The following is a 12576-nucleotide window of genomic DNA, read 5'->3' on the forward strand; positions in this document are numbered from 1 at the left end:
GCGTAACGTTCTTTAATCTTCATTCCCATCTATGCACGACGGAAATCTTCCTCCAATATCACTCTACTGGGGAATATTGTGGATTCACAAATCATGATGCCAAACTCCTCAGAGTAACATCTTCCAACCTCCATCTCCGCACGACGAAATTTCTTCCTCCAATATCGCACTACTGGGGAATACTGCTGATTCAACGTCACGATGCTAAACTCCTCAGAGTAACATCTTCATCAACCGGCTAAACCAACTCTCAAACGGTAACCACGGCTCGAGACTAGTTTATGCTTGCAATGCTAATGCATGAGTTTTTTCGGTGTAATGCTCCATAACCATGGAAATGCTACGCAATGAATTATGCAATATACTATGCTCTTCTAAATGATGAATGTATAAAAAGCATCCCCCTCAGGGGACAGCACGAGCAACTCTGTTGAGGAACTCAATATCTCTCCAATCTCCACCCTGCTTAGGATAACACCGCTGCTGGGGAAAGGACAACCCTTACTAAGGATGACCTCCACTGAACTCGATCCGCTTGGGGACTTCGCTAGGGAAACATCTACCAATGCACACCTCTGCCGGGGAAACAGCAACCTTCAGACTTGCTGGGGAAATAACAATCTCAACCCTGCTAGGGGAATAGCACACTTCAGGCCTGGCTGCCGAAGAAATACCGATCTTGAACCTGCTGGGGAGATACGGCGTATTTGACATGGAACACCTGTCGATTCATCGAACACCGGTATTCACCATCTGACCAAAGCATTAACTTTCCATTTTTCAGACTTTGAAGAGTCTTCTTGATTAAACATCTAGGATCGTCGCCATCCTTTCGCCGTCTTTACACCATCCTTCAATTCCTCGTCCTTGATTGGACTCGAAGGAATCTTTCGTCAAAAAGCTTCACATCACAACCTGCAAGTGAGTGAAAATATCTAACAGCACCTGCAAAAGAGATCGTTAGATAAAAATGTGCCCCAGGCGTGCCAAAATTTTAACACATGGGTCACTCAACCTTCCGAATAAGATTTCAAGTTCTCAATCCTATAAACATGCATTGGAAGGGACCCGTATGTCTTAAAATGCAAAGATTCTTATCAAAATAAATGGATGTTTTTGTAATCAAAGCGGTAATGAAAACAAAAACAAAATTATTTGACTGAATATGCATTTTATTGATTGAAAAAGGTGGCTCGTAACTGAGCAATACACAGGAAGCAATCCCTGAAAAGAGGTAATTGCGCACAAAAGGAAAATCTATCCTAATGGCAATGTGAACCCGTGATCTCATCGAGTTCCAACCCAGTTACAACCCATATGTCCTCAAGACTCTCCGCGCTTTCTGCCTTCTGAACAAGACGCTTCCGACCAATCCCTGTCGGGGATTATCCATGTGTCATAACCAAAGTACAAATGATCATACTAGACGCAGTTGTTCGTTTCATTCCCTCTTTTGCCTGGACCGCCCTCTCGGGTTTTCAGTCCACCGGGATACCCTTTTTTGCCCAAGCCGCCCTTGTGGGGTTTTCGACTTGCCGGGTGTACAGTTTTTTCTTTTTATCCCTTACTTTTGCCCGAACCTTTTTTCATATTTTTGGTTCGTCGGGATGCCCATTTTTGCCTGGACCATTTTATTCTTTTCGTCCAGCGGGTCTCTTATACGAAGTATTTTTTAACTGCGTCCGCATTCACAGGGGATGGAAAATCCTCACCATCCATGGTCGTTAACAACAAGGCTCCGCCAGAGAAAACCTTCTTGACCACGAATGGACCTTCATAATTGGGTGTCCACTTGCCCCGACGATCGTTTTGAGGAGGAAGGATCCTTTTCAACACCATATCTCCTACGTGATACACACGAGGTCGCACCTTTCGGTCAAAAGCGCGCTTCATTCGCTGCTGGTACAACTGCCCATGACAAATGGTTGTCAGCCTCTTTTCCTCAATCAGGCTCAACTCTTCATACCGAGTCCTTACTCATTCAGCCTCTTCCAGTTTCGCATCCATCAGGACACTCAACGACGGAATCTGGACCTCAACCGGTAGCACGGCCTCCATTCCATACACAAGCGAGAAAGGCGTTGCCCCAGTAGATGTACGCACCGAGGTTCGATACCCATGCAATACAAACGGCAACATCTCGTGCCAATCCTTATAGGTCACGACCATTTTCTGCACAATCTTCTTAATATTCTTATTAGCCGCCTCGACCGCCCCATTCATCTTCGGACGATAAGGAGAAGAATTGTGATGCTCGATCTTGAATTCCCGGCACAGTTCTGCCATCATCTTGTTATTGAGATTAAAACCATTATCAGTAATGATTCTTTCGGGAACCCCATATCTGCAAATGATGTCTCTTTTGAGGAACCTGGCAACAACCTGTTTCGTCACGTTTGCATAAGATGCCGCTTCCACCCACATGGTGAAGTAATCGATAGCCACTAATATGAACTGGTGCCCATTCGAAGCCGTAGGCTCGATCTTTCCGATCATATCAATGCCCCACATAGCAAACGGCCACGGAGATGACATCAAACTCAACGGGTTTGGAGGTACGTGTACCTTGTCAGCATAAATCTGGCATTTATGACATCTCCGCGCAAAGTTGAAACACTGAGCCTCCATCGTCATCCAATAATATCCGGCTCTTAACAACTTTTTCACCATCGCATTCCCACTGGCATGGGTACCAAACGACCCCTCGTGCACCTCTTTCATCAATTGGCTTGCTTCTTTGTCATCGACACATCTGAGCAACACCCAATCAAAAATCCGCTTGTACAAAACCCCATCCTTATTCAAATAGAAAACCGTGGCCAACCTTCTCAGAGTCTTTCGATCTTTCTTAGACGCCCCCTCGGGATACTCTTGGGTTTCCAGATAGCGTTTGATGTTATAATACCACGACTTTTCATCATCAGGCGCTGCCTCAACAGCAAACACATAAGCCTGTCTATCCAGTCGCCCCACTTCAACATTAGGGAATTGATTCCACCACTGCACCTTAATCAAAGCGGCCAGAGTAGCCAAAGCATCTGCCAAAGGATTTTCTTCTCTCGGCACATGGTGTAATTCCACCTTGGTGAAAAACGTCAACAATCTCCTCGTATAGTCCCGGTATGGAATTAAATGAGATTGGTGCGTATACCATTTCCCGTTAACCTGGTTCACAACCAAAGCTGAATCTCCATAGATAATAAGGTTCTTGATTCGCAAATCAATCGCCTCTTCGATCCCCAAGATACAAGCTTCATATTCAGCCACATTGTTGGTGCATTCTAACGTTAGCCGGGCAGCAAAAGGAATGTGGGATCCCTTCGGCGTAACCAAAACAGCACCAACTCCACTACCATTCACGTTAACGGCCCCATCAAACATCATAATCCATTCGGACTCAGGGTCAGGCCCCTCCTCCGAGATAGGTTCCTCACAATCTTTCGATTTGAGAAACATGATGTCCTCATCAGGGAACTCAAACTTCATCGGTTGATAATCCTCAATGGGCTGCTTGGCGAGGTAATCAGACAATACACTCCCCTTGATTGCTTTCTGAGAAGTGTACTGGATATCATATTCAGTCAAAATCATTTGCCATCTCGCAACCCGTCCGGTCAATGTTGGCTTCTCAAATATATACTTGATCGGATCCATCTTGGAAATCAACAAACTGGTATGAACCAGCATATATTGTCTAAGTCGGCGAGCAGCCCATACCAAAGCGCAACAAGTTTTCTCGAGTAGTGAATATCTTGTTTCACAGTCGGTAAACTTTTTGCTAAGGTAGTAAATTGCATGCTCTTTTCGACCAGACTCGTCATGTTGCCCCAATATACACCCCATAGACCCCTCGAGGACTGTCAAGTACAGAATTAACGGTCGTCCCTCCACAGGAGGCATCAGAATCGGAGGCTCCTCCAAATATTCTTTTATCTTTTCAAATGCCGCTTGGCAATCATTATTCCACCTGACCGTTTGATCTTTTCTCAATAACTTGAATATGGGTTCACACGTGGCTTTTAGATGAGATATGAACCGTGAAATGTAGTTCAATCTACCTAAGAAACCACGAACCTCCTTCTCTGTTCTCGGTTCTGGAATTTCTTGTATTGCTTTTACTTTAGCAGGATCAACCTCGATTCCTCTTTCGCTTACAATAAACCCCAGCAACTTACCGGACCGCACTCCGAAAGTGCACTTATTCGGATTCAACCTCAGTCTGAATTGTCTCAATCGGTCAAACAACTTGGCCAGATCTACCAGATGCCCCTCTTTCGTTTGGGACTTTGCTATCATGTCATCAACATAGCATTCGATTTCATGATGAATCATATCATGAAACAAAGTCACCATAGCTCTTTGATACGTGGCACCGACATTCTTGAGACCGAATGGCATCACCTTATAACAAAAAGTGCCCCATGGTGTGATGAACGTTGTTTTCTCCATATCATCTGGCGACATTTTAATTTGATTATAGCCAGAAAAGCCATCCATGAAGGAAAACATTGAGAATTGAGCTGTATTATCTACCAACACATCAATGTGAGGTAATGGGAAATCATCCTTCGGGCTAGCTCTGTTCAAATCCCGGTAGTCCACACACATCCTCACCTTTCCATCCTTCTTCGGCACCAGCACAATGTTCGCGACCCAAGGCGGATAATTAGTGACAGCGAGGAAACCAGCATCCAACTGCTTTTGCACTTCCTCTTTAATTTCATGGCCATCTCAGGTCGAGTTCTGCGCAACTTCTGCTTCACTGGAGGACAATCTGCTCTCAATGGCAACTTGTGTACAACGATATCGGTATCCAACCCTGGCATATCCTGATAAGACCAGGCAAAGATATCAACATACTCTTTCAACAAGGCTACCATTTTGCTCTTGACCTTCACCTCCAAAGCGGCCCCGACTTTCACTTCCTTTCTGACCTCCTCGGTACCCAGATTCACAATTTCGACTTGCTCCTCGTGCGGTTGAATCACCTTCTCCTCTTGTTTCAACAACCTGGCTAATTCCTCCGGCAGTTCACAATCTTCTTCGCCTTCTTCTTCGGCATGATAGATCGGATTGTCGAAGTCATATGAGGGTGTAACAGGATTGTTATCAATGAGATCCGGAGAATGATCGCATCTGCATGAATGTTGATTCATGCATTTCTTTAGAGCTGGAGCGAAGCAAATTAAAAGGAAAATGAAAACAAACATTGTCATTTTTATTTATTTTTATTAAACTGCAAAAATAAATGAAAAACAGGGAACACCGCTTTTAATGAAAAAACATCCTTTTATTAATGATGCAAATATTGAAAAATGAAACACATGAGGTGACCCTTACAATGAACCATTACGTTTTGGGCAAAACGTATGGTTTTCATGCAGACAGAATTGAAAAACAGAAATATTACTCTTCACATAGAGTGACAGTGATGATCTTTTCGGCCTTCCAGTTCTGGGTCTCCATCCCTGGTACGCACGGTTGTATCCACGAGTCGAGCTCGCAGTCACTGTCGATCTCTTCACCCACCGCACAGATGTGATCTGGATCTAGCATTCCAGCACTGGTGAACGTGAATGGCTGACGACGGCCTCTATTCTATCCAGACGAGCCTCGGCCCGGCTGATAACCAACCCCAAACCTGTCTTCCTTTGCCGCAATGTCTATCATCCTTCCCCAATCTGGGGCTTCTCCACTCTTCACCACTTCCGCAGCCTGCTTGTAAGAAGAAATGGATGGCTTTTTCTCTTCCTGGGCAAAAATGGCATTCTCCATCTTGACGGTTTCGAACGCCTGACTCGGTGTTTCAAATATTTCACCGTCCATTTCTACATACTTGAACGATGACAAGTGGCTGACAAAAATGTCCTCCTCCCCGCAAACCGTTACGGCCTGCCCGTCCCAGATATACTTTAACTTCTGGTGCAAAGTCGAAGTCACTGCCCCAGCAGCGTGTATCCATGGTCGACCTAATAAGCAACTGTATGCCGGCTGAATATCCATGACATAAAACACAGACTTAAACACCTCGGGCCCGATCTTCACAGGGAGCTCCACTTCCCCAAACACAGCCCTCTTAGAGCCATCAAATGCTCTAACCACTAGGTCAGTGGGCCTCAACACTACTCTTTCACAATCTAACTTTTCTAGGGCCTTCTTCGGCAACACATTGAGTGACGAGCCGGTATCAACCAGAACGTGCGAAAGCACTGCTCCTTTACACTCCATTGAGATGTGTAATGCCTTGTTGTGATTATGCCCGTCTATAATAAGATCAAGATCAGTGAAACCCAACCCATGGCTGGCATTAACATTTGACACCACCATCTCCAGCTGATTGATCGTAATCTCTTGTGGGACATAGACTCTCTTTAAGATTTTCAACAAAGCCTCTCTATGCCCTTCTGAGCTCAACAGCAAAGATAAGATCGAAATCTTGGACGGAGTCTGCTGCAGATGGTCAACAAGTTTGTACTCAGACTTCTTGATGATCCTCAGAAACACCTCGGCTTCATCATCAAGTTCTTTTTCTGATCCAACAGGCGTCAGTGTCGCTATAGAAGTACCCTCACTCACCACTTGCTTTCCTCTTACCCTGGCTAAAGCCTCGGCCTTATCTCTCTTTTCTTTCTCTGCCTCCCCACTCCTTAATGCGTTAGGTGCAAACAACCTTCCGCTGCGAGTGAAACCACTAGGTCCGGCATTATCCACCTTTGAAACGGTGGTTTCACCTGCAGCCTGATCCTCCTGCTTCTCTCCATTGCAATATACCTCCCCACCATAATCCCACGGCACAGCATCGTCATTTTCATATGAAATAGGCCCCGGTATCGTGATGGTAACTAGAGTTGCATCTGTCGGCGCTGACAAGTTGATCGGATCAAAATAAATGGTTATAGTCGAAACATCTTCCTTCTCCAAATCAACTTTCTCAAACCTGAGACTTCCCTCATCCATCATTCTCTGCATTGTATCCCTCAATACAACACACCCATTCGGAGCAACGATGCAAGCAGCACAACAATCATCACAACCCGAAAAAACTCCATTCTCCAACAGCTGTCTCTTGACCTCAGCCAATGGGGTCCTCAATTGATCTACATTCACCAGCCCAGTTTTCCTCTCACCCTCCAAAATTGCATTCACCCCCATCTGACCATGTGTCGGCATGGGATTAGCATTAACATTCAGTGATGGTGCAAAATTGATGGCCTTGGAGTCTACCAAATCTTGGACCACATGTTTGAAGGCTTTACAATTCTCAACATTGTGTCCAGGGGCACCAGAATGGAATTCACACTTGGCATTCTCATCATAATTGGCAGGCCTCTGATCCGGTCTCAACGGAGCTAACATCCTCAGCTATACCAACCCAAGATCCTTCAGCTTCTTCAACAGAAATGAATACGTCACGGGTGGCCTATCAAACTGACGATCACTCATTCTCCCTCTCACTTGATACCCGGCCCACTGTGTTCTCTGTTGAAACGGTTGTCGTTGCTGTGGCTGTTGCTGTTGTTGTTGTGCAGGTTGATTATCAGCAGGAATTGTTACTGCAGCAGTGTGTTGGTAGTAACGATCCCTACCATGTCCTCTCTGGGCATACACAGCACTCGTGTCACCCTCCTTCTTACGCTGACCGTTACCAAAGGGCTTCTTCGATCCAAACGACGAAGCACTTCCCTGTATCTTTCCCATCTTCAGCCAGCTCTCAATTCTTTCACCTGCCACCACTATATCTACAAAACCGGTGTGTCGCATCCGCGAAAAACAACCGGCGGGCAAAAACAAAACATACAGAGCCGCCACCGTGCGTTATTTATCCCAAAAGAGGGAAAGGAAACGCTCGAAGTAAACCTGGAAAAGACATGGTCTCGCGACCAAAGAGAGATGGGATCGGGAGTCGGTTATGCGAAGGGAAGGTATTAGCACCCCTACGCATCCGTCGTACTCGACGGGATCCACACTCAAAAGGATAGAAGAAAGGTTGCTAAACACTGCTCAAAAGAATGCACGCACACTAGAATAAGACACAGGTGGAAGAAGAGGGGAACGGGCTCGCTAGGATATCGCATCCTATGCCTACGTATCTCATCTGGAATGAGAATCAGAGCTACCGTAGTTCGGCTCACGCACGCCAAACAAAACACAAACAGGAAACCGACTGCCAATCGCTGGACTTATGTCAGACTCCACACAAACAGGCAAACATGGAAACCGAATGCTAATCACTGGACTTACATCAGACTCCGAACCAACAAACACACTCAGGAAACCAACTGCCAATCGCTGGACTTACGTCAGACTCCACACAAACAAACCACACACAGGAAACCGACTGCCAATCGCTGGACTTACGTTAGACTCCAAGAAACAAGAGGTTAACTGGACGCTGAGTCGTCAAAAGCGACAAAAAGGTTGAACAAACAAGCTAACAGGGAGTCTGGTACTCGAGCCTGCTAGCTGTCAAGCAAACACACACAAAAAAAGGAAAAGGGTGCCCGGAGAGATCTCGTACGATCTCCTGCCTACGTACCTCATCTGGTATGAGGATCAAGGCGACGTAGTTCCCCTGAACAGGGGAGAAACTTTCTCCTAACCAGAGACTGGGAAATGACAAACTAGAAGGGAGCCTGACTCGAGCCTAATAGTTATCATGTAAATCCACCATGGTCCTAGGTTAAGGTTTCTATCTAACTTGCACAGGGAGCAAGCTATCCTAAATAGCACAAGCAAATACATACAAGCACAATAAAACAATCACACACACTATATGCACACAATTGGGCTCATGCAAGGTTAGGCTGTGAAACACAGGCCAACTGGAATCGGGTGTAGTTAGCTCTTAACCCTAACATTGAGAGTTAGGGTGAAGCAGATGAAATGGGAAGTGAGGATAAAACCCCACAGCTCTTATCCCTGGCCTGGGAGAGCTTCAGACAAATGAAAGTGTGGGAGTTCAGAAAGTAGGAACTCTTCTCCACATATGACTGACACAACATGATCTTGGGTTATTATCCACAATGCATCAACACAAGGTGTGTGAGCAAAGTGAATGACACACTGAGTAGCAGGAGATGGATTACACATCTCTTCTATCTGCCAATTGCCTCATAAGAGGACTTTTCTTGCTTGGCACAAAAATAAACAAACACAAGCATTGCCTCTTAAGGAGGGCTTCAGACAGGTGCCTGCCCACATAACAGGACAGGTCTTCCAGACTACATGAAGTCAGAGAGTTATACCTAGGTTAAGCAACCCACAAGCTAGCAAAGTAAATTCAAAGAACTCAAAGCAACTTAGGTACCTGAAAAAAATCTAAACCAATCAGTTTACAAGTCAAACAAACAGACAGACAACAGTCAATCACACAATCAGACATATAGTCAAAGCATCAGGCAACAATGTGCAAGGCACAAGCTCAATGGAACTTGTTCTCAAAACCTACAAAACAACTCAATATTAGCCAACATCAATCAACTAATCAACTCAAATGAGTGAGCAACTCCAATCATGGCAATGTGCTTCTTAACCTGAAATCCACAATCCAAACAGTGAGTCCAAACCACTAGGTCAAAGCCTAGGGTCAAAAGTAGGTCAAACATTCAAAACAGAACATGAAATTTAACATGAATCAACCTTATCCAATCAAGAACACAACTCAAAAGGTCCCATAACAATATCATTAACCAAAAGCATTTCATGAATCAAACATGGCAAGGTATGCAAATTACGACGACATTGTGACATCAGAAGAAATAAATGCACATTAAATCAAAAATGATTCAAATAATCTTGACAAAATTCATGAGTAAACAGGACATACAACATGATCATCACACAAAAAATTAGAGGCATTGGACATCATTAGGCATGGTAATCACATAGCATAAGTCAAGACAAGCACAACAAGCACATGTGTGACACAAATTGTCACACCAAGTTAGCATAGGCATAAAACAGAGATGGATCGTGATAAAAACCTCAAACCAAAGCCAAAACAACACTCAACATGTCTAGAAATAGTGTGCAAAATTTCACAAGCATTCGATAATCCACAAGCATTTCACAATCAAATGAAGTTCAAGGCAATTTGGAAGCTCAAATGTGACCAGCCAGAATGAAAAATCTTAATTAAATCAGAAATGATCCAAACAAATTCCAACAAAATTCATAAGCAATCACAACATCCATAGCATGCATCATACAAAAAATCAAGGCAATTGGATATCATTTGGCATGGCAAACTCATCAATCAAGTTGAACATCACAAGGTGTGACACAAATTGTCACACCTAACTTAGCACATTCATAAAACAGCAATGGTAAATGATAAAAATACCAAATCAACACCAAAATGTCAAGCAATGAGTCTAGTTATAGCATGCAAAATTTCATGAGCATTGGATCAAAGACTAGCATTTCACAAATGTTACGGCAAAGCAAGGTCAAGAATGCATACATGTTCAAGTCTCCTAGCACAAAAAAATATTCATCCATGCACAACTTTGGAATTAATCATCAAAAAATAATAGACAAAAAATTCAACACAATGCAAAAAATCTCATAATTTTTGGATGATTTTTCTATTTGTTGTGAATTTTTTAAGATGAAGAAAAATTGAAAACACATGTGAAGCCATGGCATGAAATAAATGGAATAAGTGAAAACACAAGGCAAATGTGAAATGCTCCCACACGGTATCAAACCAGGGGCGTTTTTGAATCCAAATGCGCGCGCCAGTCAAAACGATGGCGTTTCAACATGTAAACCCTAAGCGCGCGCCAACAGTGATTTGAAAATCCGCAGGAAAAACCTATGAACTCGTGGCAAATTTCGCAGGTAAGCTATGCGTTCCGCAGGTAATTCCCTAGGTAAACTGGAAACATGCATGAATCATGAAGAACACGATGAATGTCTTCATCTAGATTTTTCCAGAAAAAATCAAACCGTCCAGAAATGCAAAACATGCACATCAATCAACTCATCATTCATCATACAACAAGAATCAATAATCATTGCATGGAACAACACATAAACATGCATGGATCAAAGGAATCAATGTTCATCATCCAAACTTCAAATGCACGGATCTTACTCAATTTAACACCAAATCACTCCATTCAAAGCTCAGGTTCATCACCATTAAAAGATCTACATGATAGGCCTAATGAATTGAAGAATTAAAGAGGTCAAAAAACCTACCTCTTGATGAGCAGCAACTGAATCCACGTGTTTCCAAGCTTTGCCATGCCTCAAATCTCTTCCAGTATGCTTATGGAGATAGATGATGATGAAATAGAGACTTGAATGTACACGAATCTTGCTTAATCTTCACTTGCCATGGAAGCTTCACCTCTTGAACATGAACAAAATAGCAACAATTTCCTCTGTTTCCACGTGCAAATGCTGTCAAATATGCTCCATGATGATGAATGAATCAAGAAAAAGTGCTTGTGTTTGAAGAATTTTGGAGAAAAAAGTGAGAGAAGATTTTGAGAATTTGTGAAATCTAGATCTAGAATTGGTAATTATGATGAAAACAGTTATGATTAAGGCTTTATACTCAATGCTAATCATGTTTAAGCAATGTTTAGGGCAAATGCAAATGAGATTAAGGAGCTTTGTGGTGTAAGTGCCAAAATGATATTTTCTCTCCATGAACCCTCATGCACGTGAACAATGCATGTTCAATGTTAAAAATGCCTTAAAATAGTTTCATGCACATGTTGGAATTGATTTGTCATGCATATGTTTAACCAAAATGAAGTTATGCATTTTCTTCCCAAAATCTTCATGAATGAGCCAATGCCAAGCAAATGCGATTTCATGCCAAATGATGCCATGCTTGGAAAATACATGTTACAAGGATCAAAGTGAAAAAAGAGCCACTCAAATTGGAGTTTTGGTTGAGAAGTTATGCTCATTTGAAGCTCCATGTACACTTTGTCAAGATTTGATCATATCTCCTTAACCACACATGAGAAATTGATGATCTTGAACTTTTTAGAAATGGGAGAGAAAGATCTACAACTTTCATGTTCAACAAAATTCCATTTGAAGCTTTCTTGATGATGTAATCTTGAGTTGAAAACCTTTCCATTTTTGGCAAGTTTGAATTATGGGTCACTTTCTATTTTTGGAAAGTTTTGTCCTGACTTTAAATTCTTCAATGTTGATGTTTGAAATGTCAAATGAGACTTGTTTGAACATGAATGAAGTATTTCCTGCCACTTCCCACCTCCAAATCCAACAGTTGACTTGCAGTTGACTTTTATTGTTGACAGATGACTTGAACATGCACAGATGATTTTGAGCCTCAACCACTTGATGAAATAACTCCCAAAATGAAACCCTAGCTTATACAAGCTCAATAAAATCATATGATGATCTCCACCTCAATAAAAACCTCATCTCCTTGAAAAACCCTGATTGGTATAATGCAACTGATTAGGGTTGACCAGATGTCAAAACCCTAATCCCAAGGAACCTGATCAGAAATAATGAATCATGATGATGATGATGTACCATTTCAACCAAGATAATGCCCAATCTCCTTGAGAAACCAAAAACCCT

The sequence above is a fragment of the Lathyrus oleraceus genome, chromosome 5, assembly GCF_024323335.1.
Source record: "Lathyrus oleraceus cultivar Zhongwan6 chromosome 5, CAAS_Psat_ZW6_1.0, whole genome shotgun sequence".
NCBI lineage: Eukaryota > Viridiplantae > Streptophyta > Magnoliopsida > Fabales > Fabaceae > Lathyrus > Lathyrus oleraceus.